The 13771-nt window shown below is 38.8% G+C and overlaps 1 protein-coding gene across 9 annotated transcripts in view; it reads left to right on the forward strand.

The window, feature by feature from the left end:
• The window catches only part of MARK3 (microtubule affinity regulating kinase 3), a 114328-nt gene that overhangs the window by 45441 nt on the left and 55116 nt on the right, over window positions 1–13771 (forward strand). The gene's annotated exons all lie outside the window — the stretch shown is intronic.

Genomic DNA, 13771 nt, shown 5'->3' on the forward strand with positions numbered 1-13771 from the left:
GATAATGATTTTTAAATGTTCTTAATAGCACAAATTGAAGGCTGTACATTTTAATTGAATATTCTAACTGTTGACTAGAACAGAGTTTTTTAAAGTAAGACAGAATATAGTTTTGTGTAATTACTCTTATGGCAGAGTTATACACCCATCTCATTGCTAATACTGAGGTCTTAAAAGTCAGCACTTTGGCTTTATTAAACTCTGTCACTATGACTAATTAAGGAGTGATGATTAATTTGTATGAAAGGAAAATATAAAAATACAAATATAAAAACATGCTTGTAATGCACTGTTGCAGTTTGTAGCATCAAATGGAGATCAGAAGTCCTCAACCGTGTGGCATGTTAGAATCACCTGGACCTCTTTGCAGTGTCTTTATGACTGGCCCACTGGCCCACTGGCCTGGAGAGATTCAGATTAGGGCCTTGACATAGGTATTTCCCTGGTGCATTTGCAAATGATTAATGATCTTCATAATAAAATCCTTCTTGTTCTTTTTAGTCTTGCAAAGCCTTTTACATTATTTGATTTCTAGATTTGGCCTATAGTAATTGGGGTTTTAGAGACCTTGAACTAGGAACAGGAAGTCTGAATTTAAAATCCTGGCTCCGCCCCATAGTCAAATGTCTAATTTGACCTCGGACCAGTTACTTAACTTTTTCTTTTTCCTTTTTCTTTTTCCTTTTCCTTTTCCTTTCCTTTCCTCCCTCCCCCCCCCCCCCCCCAGTTACTTAACTTTCTTGACCTCAGGTTTCTGGTCTTTAATGTAGAGGTAATTTCATCTTCTCAGGATGGATGTATATAAAATAATGCACTTAAAAGAGCTTTGTAAACTTCAAAGCACTTCACATGTAAGATATTGTAAGCGTATTGCCCTAAATTCCTAATGTTTTTCTAATTGTTATTTTCCATTTATGTCATCATAATTTTGAAGTCCTCTCCGTGTGTGTGTGTGAGAGAGAGAGAAAGAGAGAGAGAGAGAGAGAAAGAGAGGGAGGTGGGGAGGAAGGAACTTTATCTTGCACTAAAAATGGTACTTAACAAGTGGTTCTACAGGCCAGAGTGAGTCTTAATGCCACTCAAGGTGACCCTGGAATGGATCCAAAAATTCCAGCCCTTTCTTCTGAAGATAAAACTGTATCCATTACTTTAAACTTTTATTTCTTCATATATCTAAGGACTTGGTATTAGTAAGTAAGGGTTTACTAAAATTTGGTATTCAAAACTAAAATTGGCATATAAAGAAGTTCAGTATCCGTATGTTCAGTACCCAGTATACTAATGATGTTACAAATCTTCCACTATTCAAGCATCCTTGCGGATAACTGGAATTCTGGCAGTTTTCTAGGAAGAATTTTATCATGGTTTTGTCTTTAGTTGGTTGTAATTTTTCCCTCCTTCCTTGCTTTTTTTTTTTTTTCATTATTTTGGGTAAGAGAGTTTTATTGCTGCTATTCTTTTATTATTATTATTACAAATTACTGTTTGTCACATCGTTATCAGTTTAGTACATGGTAGGTTGTCTGGTCAGCCTGATAGTGTGATTATGCGTATTTATATCAGCATTAATTTGGGCACATAATGATCTAATAGGTAAGACTTTAAGAAGCCAGATCTGTCCAAGTCAAATAACTTGGTAAGTGTAGTGTTTTAAGCTTATAGGGCATTTTATTTTTTTATTTTTCTGTTGAAGTATAATTTATATACAGTGTTATATTGGTTTCATTATATAATAAAGATTCAGTTCTATACATTACTCAGTGCTCATCACGACAAGTGTACTCTTAATCCCCTTTGTCTTGTTCGTCCATCCCCACCCACCTCCTCTCTGGCAACCACCAGTTTGTTCTCTGTATTTAAGAGTCTGTTATTTTGGGGCACCTGGGTGGCTCAGTTCGTTGAGTGTTCAACTCTTGGTTTTGGCTCAGGTCATTATCTCAGGTTGTGGGATTGAGCCCCCTGTCAGGCTCCGCACTCAGTGCAGAGTCTGTTTGTCCCTCTCTCTCCCCTCTGCCTCTCCCCTTGCTCTCTCTCTAAAAATGAATAAATAAAATCTTTTTTTAAAATAAAGTGTTGTCTCTTTATTCTTTGTTCATTTGCTTCTTAAATTCTACATATGAATGAAATCATGGTATTTGTCTTTCTCTGACTTACTTCACTTAGTATTATACTTTCTAGATCCATCCATGTTGTTGCAAATGACAAGATCTTGTTCTTTTTTATGGCTGAGTAATATTCCTCTGTGTGTGTGTACACATGTCTTCTTTACTCATTTATCTGTGAATGGACACTTGGGTTACTTCCACATCTTGGCTGTTGTAAATAGTGTTCCAAGAAATATATGGGAGCATATATCTTTTCAAATTAGTGTTTTCATTTTCTTTGGGTAACTATCCAGTGGTAGAATTACTGGATCTTATGATAATTCTATTTTTAATTTTTTGAAGAGCCTCCATGATGTTTTCCATAGTGGCTGCACCAGCTTTCATTCCTACCAGCAGTGCATTAGGGTTCCTTTTTCTCCATATCCTCGCCAACTTCTCTTATTTGTTGCCCTTTGATTCCAGCCATCCTCACAGGTATGAGTGATATCACATTGTGGTTTTGATTTGCTGCCAATGAGTGATGCTGAGCATCTTTTTCATGTGTCTGTTGGCCATCTGTATGTCTTCCTGGGGAAAATGTCTGTTCAGATCCTCTGCCCATTTTTATTGGATTATTTTTATTTTTTGGTGTTGGATTTTATAAGTTCTTTATATATTTTGGATAGTGACTCCTTATTGAATATATCCTTTGCATATATCTTTTCTCAGTTGGTGGGTTGCTTTGTTGTTTTGTCAATGGCTTCCTTTGCTGTGTAAAGTCTTTTTATTTTGGTGTAGTCTCAATAGTTTAATTTTGCTTTTGTTTCCTTTGCCTGAGGAGACAAGTCTAGAAGAATGTTTCTATGGTTGATGTCAAGGAAATTACTTCCTATGTTTTCTTCTAGGAGTTTTATAGTTTCAGGTCTTACATTTAGGCCTTTAATCACTTTTGAGTTTATTTTTGTGCGTTGTGTAAGAATGTGGTCCAGTTTCATCTCTCTCTCTCTCTCTCTTTTTCTTTCTTTCTTTCTTTTTTTTTTTTTGGTGGAACCTCCATACTGTTCCAGTTTCATCTTTTACATGTAGCATCTAGTTTTCCCAACACCATTTGTTGAAATACACGGCATTGTTTTAAATCATTTGTGTTAGTTCATATTCTTTTCTTATAAATTAGAAGCATTCTCTGTATGTTTCCATACAATAGTTTCTCACTGAATTCTTTTTCCATGGAAAAATTGCCACAGGGTGGAGTTGACATGGTGTCTTTTCCCTTGGAATAGTACTTCCTACAGTCTTTTTTCTTCCCCAGCACCGTGCACAGTTGTATCACATCTGCATCGGGAACAGCTCTCTTTATATTGTGACTTAAGCCTTGAAGCTTATACATTTCTCAGTGCTTATCGTGATGAGCACCGAGTAATGTACAGAGTTGTTGAATCATTATATCGTATACCTGAAACTAATATAGCGCCTGAGAAGCTAATATTCACTTTAAGGAACATTCTGCCATCAACAAAATGGAATCTTTTTGTACTGCCACTATCAAAAAATGTAGACTGGCTCATTGAAGGAGTGTTTTAACACAGGTGTTAAAATAGTGTCCGTTTTAACATGTTCCAGTTATTCAGGCTTGCACATTGAATTCTGCACATTTGCAAACTGATGTTACTTTCACAGACAAGTTTCTTCATATTTCCTTTTTATTTTTCCAGTCATTGCATTAATAAATGTTAGATTCTAGTAAGAGATACTTTTCTGCATTGTTTTTGTACTTCTCAGCTTTGAACTACTATTCCTGAGATGTTTTCTGTTTACGAATGTTTTAGATTAGCCTTTTGGTTTTTTTTTTTTAAGGTCAGCCTTTTTAACGTTTTGTACCTATAATGGTTTTGAAAGCAGCAGGTATAAGAAATATGTTAGTCTTCTTTTTGGTTTTACAAAGTCATTTTTAACTTTGGTTTAGTTATATGCAAGTAATTTCGCTGGGTCTTGTTTTGGTCCTGTCATTAAGAAGCAAGTTATGGCTCATTTTTAAAAATATGTTTACCTATTCAAAAATGCTGGTCTCTATTAAGACATTCCAGTATATTCAGTGTAACCCATTTAAAGTTATTAGTGTTCTTTTTCAGTCTTGGAGTAGAATGTTAACAAAGAGAGTATAGAGTGATGGTTAGGAACACTGTGAAGCCAGGCTGCATGGATTCAGATGCAGGCTTAATCAGCCTAGCTGTGTGACAAGTCACGTAACCTTTCCACGGTCTTAGTTTCCCCACTTACAAATTGGGGATAATAATAGTAGATCATAGGGCTGTAGTAAGAATTAAATGAGTTAACATTTTTTTAATTTTCTTTTTTTAAATTTTTATTTAAGTTCCAGTTAGGTTTTTTTTTTGTTTTGTTTTTTTGTTTTTTTCCTGGAAAGGTAGCTTTTTATTTTTTATTTTTTTAATTTTTATTTTGTTATATTAGTCACCATACAGTACATCCCCAGTTTTTGATGCAATGTTCATGATTCATTATTTGCATGTAACACCAAGTGCACCATGCAATATGTGTCCTCCTTACCCATCACCAGCCTATCCCAGTCCCCCACCCCCCTCCCCCTCTGAAGCCCTCAGTTTTTTTCCCAGAGTCCACAGTCTGTCATGGTTCATTCCCCCTTCTGCCTACCCCCCTTCATTCTTCCCTAAGTTCCAGTTAGTTTTAACATACAGCATAATACTAGTTTTAGGTATACAATAGTGTGATTTCAGCACTTCCATACAACACCCAGTGCTCATCACAATTAGTGCACTCCTTCATCCACAAAACCTACCTAATCCATCCATTCTTCCACCTCCTTTCTAGTAACCATTAGTTTGTTCTCTATAGTTAAGAGTCTGTTTCTTGGTTTGCCTCCGTCTCTTTTTTCTTGTTTTGTTTCTTAAATTCCACACGAGTGGAATCATATGGTATTTGCGTCTCTCTGAGTGACTTATTTCGCTTAACATTATACTCTCTAGGTCCATCCATTGTTGCAGTTGGAAAGATTTCATTCTTTTTTGTGTCTGAGTAATAGTCCATATTGTGTGTGTGTGTGTGTGTGTGAGAGAGAGAGAGAGAGAGAGAGAGAGAGACCACATCTTCTTTATCCATTTGTCAATTGATGGACACTTGGGCTGTTTGTAAAATTTATTGTAAATAATGCTGATATAAACATAGGGGTGCATGTATACCTTTGAATTAGTATTTTTGTATTCTTTAGGTGAATACCCAGTAGGGCAATTGCTGGATCATTGGGTAGTTCTATTTTTAACTCTCTGAGGAACTTCCATACCATCTTCCACAGTGGTTACACCAGTTTTCTTTCCCGCCGGCAGTGCAAGAAGGTTCCCCTTTCTCCACATCCTCGCCAACACCTGTTGTTTCTTGTGTTATTGATTTTAGCCCTTCTGACAGGTGTGAGTTGATATCACATTGTTGTTTTAATTTGCATTTCCCTGATGGTAAGTCATGATGAGTTTCTTTCATGTATCTGTTGGCCATCTATATGTCTTCTTTGGGGAAATGTCTGTTCATGTCTTCTGCCCATCTTTTAATTGGGTTATTTGTTTTTTGGGTGTTGAGTTGTATCAGTTCTTTGTATATTTTGGGTACTAACCCTTTATCGGCTATGTCATTTACAGCTATCTTCTCCCATCCTGTCGGTTGTCTTTTAGTTCTGTCGATTGTTTCCTTTGCTATGCAGAAGCTTTTTATTTTGGTGTAGTCCCAGTAGTTTAGTTTTTATTTTGTTTCCCTTGACTCAGAAGAGGTATCTAGAAAGAAGTTACTGTGTAAATAAGTTAATATTTAAAAGCCCTTAGAAGAACAGAGAATAGTACCTGACACAGGATAAGGACTGAATGAATGTTTGTTGTTATTGTGTTTCCTGCTAAATATTAGGTTTTTGTTTGCTTGGTTTTGAGGGGTAAAGGGTGTTTTTTGTTTGTTTAAAATTTTCCTCTTACAGGAAATAAGTAAAGCTTAAGAATTGAGTGGTAGGTTCTGGCTCAGTCTCTTTTGTGGAACTTAATACAGTGTACTATTTCTGGTAATGGCAAATATTTGAGCATTTAATGCTGAGCATTTTTCTGAGTGTATTATCTATATGAACTCATTGTATTAGTTTGCTCAAGCTGCTACAACAAAATACCATAGGTTGGGTGGCATATAAACAATAACCCTTTATTGCACATAGTTCTAGAGGCTGGGAAGCCCAGTTTCAGGGTACCAGCCTGGTCGAGTTCTGTTGAGAGTGCTCCCTCTGGCTTGCAGGGGGCTGTTGTCTCACTGTGTTTTCATGGCAGAGAGAGAAAGAGAAAGCACCTTCTCTGCTGTCTCCACTTGGAAGGACACTCACTAATCCCATCGTGAGGACCTACGCTAAGACCCCATCCAAACCTATTTAACTCCTAAATGCCCCCTCTCCAAATACCAACACATGGTGGGTTAGAGCTTCAACATATGAATCTTGGGGGAACACAGTTCAGTCCGTAGCATTCATTCACTCTTTATAACTTCATGAGCTAAGTTCTGTTATTCAGGGAAGAAAGGCCAGGGCAATTTAAAAATACATAATTTATTAAGTGATGGGTACTTGGGCAGTCCTTCCATGGCAGGTGTAGTCAGCTTTGAGTCAAGCATTAGTGAACTCTAAATGAAAATATGTTTGCCATAGTTCAGATAATAGAGCACTTTGGTAGGCAGTGTCTTAGGATCACGACTGAATGTTCGTCACATGGGGATTCATTGTCATTAGATACTGGAGCCTGTGCCTCCCATGTTCTTATACACAGAAGTGTTGAACTTTTTCACATTAGCTAGTGTGATGGATCTGTTTTCATCTTCATGCTCTGTTAATTTTCCGATGAGGAGACTGACTCAGAAGCAGATCTAGCTCAGCTGTCCAGCTAGTAAGTGATGGGGTGAACATGTAGACCCTGCTCCACTCCATTGTGAGAACGTGGACCGGAACTAACCGAGATTTTCCTTTGTAGTCCCTATAAAGAAGTTAGTAGTTTAAAATTGGGAGGAATATTTCAAGTACTGAAGAGAAGTAGGCCTTGTACTCCACCTCTCCCTCCAAACATTGCATAAGCCATGTTTTTATGCAGGTTTGTTCATTTATTCACTCATTCATTCAACAAACACTTATTATTAAATATCATATCTACTGTATGTCAGACACTGTTCTAAGCAGTGTGGAGACATTGAACCAAGTTAAGTTCCTGCTTTAATGGAATTGAGATCTTAGTAGGAAAGCAATAGCAAACAAATATATTATGTCATGTCATGTCAGTGCTATGAAGAAAATAAAGCAAGGTGTCTTAATTATATTTTCTTATTTTCTGTTTTCTTGATGTTCTAGCACCTGGGACTATGCTGACCTGGGAGAGGCTGCCCCTCCCAGGACAGCTAATTCCTAGAAATAGCAGACTACTCCCCTGTGAGTGTACTGTTTATATGCCAACGAATTTATCCAGAGCTCATACTCAGAACCACCTCCTTTATCTGGCTCTTAAACTCCAGGAGGCAATATGCCTCTGCCCTAATCATCCCAGGGCCAGGTGCCAAACAACTAGAGACTGCATTTATACCCCAGAGCCTACTGAAATGGTTCAGACAAACCAATCCTCAGCCTGTTACCCTCTTTGACCTTGCCTTTCCTGCAGAAACCAAGATAAAGACTTTCCCATGCTTTCCCCTTGCTCCTTCTGCCTCCTGACTGACCCTGGTACTTCCCCATGTGGCCCTGGATGGCACTATGTGCCCCCTTTTCTTATGAACTGTTAGTAACAATTATCTTTTCAGTGCCAGTCCTGATGACTTGGCTCACCATACTTAAATAATAGTAAAACCCACATTTTAAAACATAGGCTGAAGAGATAATATTTGAAGGAATATATAGATTACAAATGAAAAATAGGGGTGGCCTCTTACTAATTCATTTAAGAAACATCCATGTCCTCCTGAACCAAGCTCTGTGATGTCTGTAATGAGTCAGTTAAGTGCAGTAGACTCTGGGTCAATCCATGTGGTTTGCAGTAAAATTTTACGTAGGCCTTGAAGGATCTAAATATTTTTTACCAGCGTGCCTGAGTGGCTCAGTTGATTAAGCCTCCGACTCTTGATCTCAACTCAGGTCTTTTTTTTTTTTTTAAGATTTTATTTATTTGACAGAGAGAGACAGCAAGAGAGGGAACACAAGCAAGGGGAGTGTGAGAGGGAGAAGCAGGCTCCCGCCAAGCAGGAAGCTGGATGCGGGGCTCGATCCCAGGACCCTGGGATCATGACCTGAGACGAAGGCAGATGCTTAACAGCTGAGTCACCCAGGCGCCTCTCAGCTCAGGTCTTGATCTCAGGGTTTGAGTTCAAGCCCCACGCCGAGCTCCACAGTGGGCATGGAGCCAACTTAAAATAATAGTAGTAGTAGTAATAATTACTATTCATAATAATAATAATTATTATTATTATTTTAATAAATATTTTTTACCAAGTAAAAAAGATGGAAAAACCTTTGTAGTCTCATTATGGTTGGCAGGGGGACCGCACAGCCTAAGGGGCGGCGCAGCAACAGGCTGGGGAGAGCTGGGCAAGTGCAGAGTAGTGCACTTGGTACCCAGTGCTTTTAAGGAACGTCATCTGTGTGCAATAAAACTTTTCAGCGATTCCCTGACCTTCCCCTGGGTTGTTCTAAGATTTTGTTATGTTAGAAATATTCAGTCTTCTTGGTGACAGAAACTTAATTGTCACCATACTCTGCCACCATCAAAATTAAACAATAATTTTTTTAAAACTGGAGCCACTTGGGGCGCCTGGGTGGCGCAGTCGTTGAGCGTCTGCCTCCGGCTCAGGGCGTGATACCAGCGATCTGGGATCGAGCCCCACGTCAGGCTTCTCCACTGGGAGCCTGCTTCTTCCTCTCCCACTCCCCCTGCTTGTGTGCCCTCTCTCGCTGGCTGTCTCTCTCTGTCAAATAAATAAATAAAATCTTAAAAAAAAAAAAACTGGAAAAAATAAAAATAAAAAAATAAAAAAATAACTGGAGCCACTTAATTAAAAGCAAGATATTTATAATATGTAATGAAATAATTGTTTAGAATATGTATTTATGACAGCTAGTTAGTTAGCCAGTTTTAAACACACCTAGGGACAGAGGCATACTTCTTCCTTATGTCATCTTATTCCACTGTTGGATGGCTCTAGTTAATAGATTTTCTCCCTTCAGTTTGCACTAGCATCTGTCTTCTAAACATCTACAACATGTTCTCTATTCTGCCATATGGAGCTAGAGAGGTTAAATCTACCACTGCAAACATAGCCAGTCAGCTATTTTGAGTCTTGGTTCCTTCTCCAGAGTCAATACTCAGCCTCTTGGGCCAGCCACAGGAATTGCCCTCGACACAGGCCTGATTTATTCAATACCTGCAACTGATTTTTTTTTCTTACCTGAATTCAATTCCTGCTAAAGATCATGTAATTGGTTTTCTGCCACAATTCCAGTCTATTGAGGTATTTTGGAATAGTGAGTTTTCTGTATTATGTGTCACTTCTAGTTTGGTGCTACATGAACTGGATAAGGATGTCTTCATCCAATTAAAATATCTGACAAGGCCCTTCAGTGGAGGCTCCCATCCTTTAGTTGATTCTGCTGACCCAGTAGCAAAGCATTTTTTGAGTATAGAGTCAAGCACTATTTTTTTTTTTTAAGATTTTTATTTATTTATCTGACAGAGATAGAGACAGCCAGCGAGAGGGAACACAAGCAGGGGGAGTGGGAGAGGAAGAAGCAGGCTCATAGCGGAGGAGCCTGATGTGGGGCTCGATCCCGTAACGCTAGGATCACGCCCTGAGCCGAAGGCAGACGCTTAACCGCTGTGCCACCCAGGCGCCCCCAAGCACTATTTTTCAGTCCAGACTTTTAGTAAGAGAGAAAGGAAAATCCTGTGTTTTAAAAAATTTAGTCAAAATTAATGAAAAAAAAGAATGGACATTTAAGTTCATGTATATGCAAAATATACAGTAGGTTGCTGAAGGATTATTAAAATAGCATTGTTGACTATAGATTCCTTTTATAAGGGTTTTTTGGGGGAAATCTTACACCCACTCAGCCTGTTTTCTTTTTAAAGCTGGTGTTTGTTTTGCTAATGCTCAGAGCTCTGAACAGTAGTGGCCTTTTTGGCATCCCAGGGAATGTTCGATGTGGGACAAATCAGGGAACTGTATAATTTGAAGGCAGAAAGAGAACCAGTTCATGCTTTTCATGTGGTCTACAGTGTAATTTTACTGCTACTACCACTGGGTTATTTGGGTCACTTTTGCTTCAGACTCCTTAAACCAGTCATTTTCAACCCTTGCTGTGTAGTACTATCATCTGTGGAGTTAAAACAACTACCACCACCATGTTTCCTTCAGAACACACCCAGCCTCCCCAATTCTGGCTTGATAGGCCTGGGGTGAATAGGAAGGTCCCTAAGTACACAGCTCAAGTGAGAGTAGCTTCTAGACTCCTTGGTTCCCCTGTAAGTTCTTAATTTCTCTTATCTTGCATAAGGTCACCCATTTTAAAAATGACCCCTCCCTCAGTGGTCTAAGTCTTAGACACTGCTGTCACTGCCACTGCCAGTAGTTCCTCGTCCTCTCCATCTCTTTTCCTGGGAATGCCTCCATAACCAATTTTTCGACTTCTTTCCTTCCCCTTTCCCATCCGGTAGGCACACTCATTTTGGGAACCTTTTTCATTGAACAACTCTGTTCATCCTTTCTTTATACCTCTTCTTTCCAGCTTGACTTTTGTAACAAGCTAGCGGTTCAGGCCGCTAACAACAGTAGTTACAAGGGTCCTGTTATTTACAATACAGTGTCTGCATCCAGATCAGTGTAATGAATCTGGTAAACTCAAATAAACGGGGTAGGGTAAATGAAATCTAAAACCCTTCTTGGGGGTGCCTGGGTGGCACAGCGGTTAAGCGTCTGCCTTCGGCTCAGGGCATGATCCCAGCGTTATGGGATCGAGCCCCACATCAGGCTCCTCCGCTAGGAGCCTGTTTCTTCCTCTCCCACTCCCCCTGCTTGTGTTCCCTCTCTCGCTGGCTGTCTCTATCTCTGTCGAATAAATAAATAAAATCTTTAAAAAAATAATAAAAAATAAAACCCTTCTTGATTGTACGTATTCAAAATATTGAGACTAGAAATGTATGTATATTTCTTTGTTTTTAAATTTCAAAAGCTTTAATAGAAATGCAAGAAAACAGAGCTTCAGTGTTGCCACTGCTTTATGGGGAACTTTTCAGTTTACCTCCAGACTTCCGTTTGCTTCAGCAGGAAATAATGCAGCTTGATATTTAAAGTAGATTGTGAATTGAGAATATGTATTTTTATAAATTGTAGAAATACACCAATTATAATTATACCAGTATATATTCTAATTGTACCCATGATTCATTATGCTATTTTAGAAAAGTCCCTAAAGAACCAAATATTTTAAACAGGTTAAACTTAGCTCATGGCATGGACCCATTTGTAGAAAATCGAAAATTGGGCACAAATTAGGCCTTTGGGAGAGAATCATACCAATAACTGTAGCATCCAGAATCACAATCCCATACCGAGTGTTATGTTGTGTGCCAGGTACTATTCCAAGCTTTCCACATATCAGGCTCTTTTAATTGTGTGGGTACCGGAGTCACAGGTAGGTCACATCACCTAGACTCAGTCATTGAGTGCTAGAGCCAGGCTGGGGCCAAGTATTTGTGCTCCCTAGAGCTCAAGTTTTGTTTTGGTTTTTTTTTTTGGTTTTTTTAAGATTTTATTTATTTGTCAGAGAGGGAGAGAGAGAGAGAGCAGTAGGAAGAGGGAGAAGCGGGCTTCCCCTGAGCAAGGAGCCCAATGCGGGACTCGATCCCAGGACCCTGGGATCATGACCTAAGCCGAAGGCCGACACTTAACAGACTGAGCCACCCAGGCGTCCCAAAGCTCAAATTCTTAATGACTGTGCACAGCACCTACATCACGCACTGACTGTTTTTCACATCAGCCCTGTGACATAGCTTTTTTTTTTTTATCTACATTTTACAGATGAGCAGACTGAAGTTTTCTAACATTTTGCAGCTTGTTCAGTCATCCAGTGAGGAAATGACTACACTAGCATTAGAACCTAAAGCCCTAACTTCAGAGTCTTGTTCCACCATGTCCCCTTGGAAGGAATCAGGCCCAGCCCCTTCCTTACGGGGATAGCAAAGGAGCATACTGAAGTTCAGCATGCATGTGGTGGATACCCAGTAAAATCTGTTCTTTATTAAGTGCCAAATTTATTTATTTATTTTTTAAGATTTTATTTATTTATTTGACAGAGAGAGAGAGACAGCCAGCGAGAGAGGGAACACAAGCAGGGGGAGTGGGAGAGGAAGAAGCAGGCTCCCAGCGGAGGAGCCTGATGTGGGGCTCGATCCCAGAACGCTGGGATCACGCCCTGGGCCGAAGGCATATGCTTAACGACTGAGCCACCCAGGTGCCCTTAAGTGCCAAATTTATTTTAACATTAAATTAATATCTTCTCATATTACCCTGATTCCAGAAATTTTGACCACCAGAACCTGGGGTTTTTAGGTGTGGGAGAATATCTTTGTCTCTGAACTATTTAATCATAAAAATCCACATCACTACTGCTTTTATTTTAAATTTTTAAAAACTGCTTAATTTTGTTAAATAGCTAAATCTAAGCAATTATTTAAAATTCAGTTTTAATTTTTTTTTTAAGATTTTATATATTTATTCGACAGAGATAAAGACAGCCAGCGAGAGAGGGAACACAAGCAGGGGGAGTGGAAGAGGAAGAAGCAGGCTCATAGAAGAAGAGCCTTATGTGGGGCTTGATCCCATAATGCCAGGATCACGCCCTAAGCCGAAGGCAGACGCTTAACCCCTGTGCCACCCAGGCACCCCCTCAGTTTTAATTTTTATTAACTGCTTTACATACCAAAAAAAGTTAGATGTTTACAGTGCAAATATTATAGGAAATGAACACCCATTTACTTCAAGAAATGGATCATCAGCAATACCTATAAATCACTCACACTGTGGCCCTCTCCAACTTGATTCCGTTTCTTCCTTTCCCACCTACCAGGTAACCACTAACAAGAATTTTGTATTGTTTTCTTGATTGTTTTTATAATTTTATTACATATGGATTCTCTCATCAAAATAGTGTAAAGGTTTTATTTTTTTATCTTTTCCAAAGATATTGTAAAGGTTTTAAATACTACATAAATGCAGTCATATTATATGTATCCTTCTCCTATTTGCTTTCTTTTGCCCAAATTCTGTTCCATGTTGACGTATTTAGCTGTTTCACTTTCTCTACTATGCTCGTTTTCCTGATTATATAGTGTTCTATTACATGACTATACCGTGATTTGCATATGCATTCTGTGGTTCAGAGACCTTCAGATTGCTTATTGCTATTTGTATTACAAACATTGTTGCTGTGAGTTGTCCTGTATGTTTCTTCCTGGTCCACTTGTGTAAGAGTTTCTTAATGATACATATCCAGTAGTAGAATTATTGGTTCACGGGATCTATTTATTGGAGCCAGCCAAATTGTTTCCAAAGCAGTTGTGTAATTTATATTCCCACCAGCAGCATTTGGAGAAAGTTCAAGTAATGTC

This window comes from Ursus americanus, chromosome 26 (genome assembly GCF_024610735.1).
Source record: "Ursus americanus isolate L20-20 chromosome 26, mUrsAme1.1.p, whole genome shotgun sequence".
NCBI classification, from domain to species: domain Eukaryota; kingdom Metazoa; phylum Chordata; class Mammalia; order Carnivora; family Ursidae; genus Ursus; species Ursus americanus.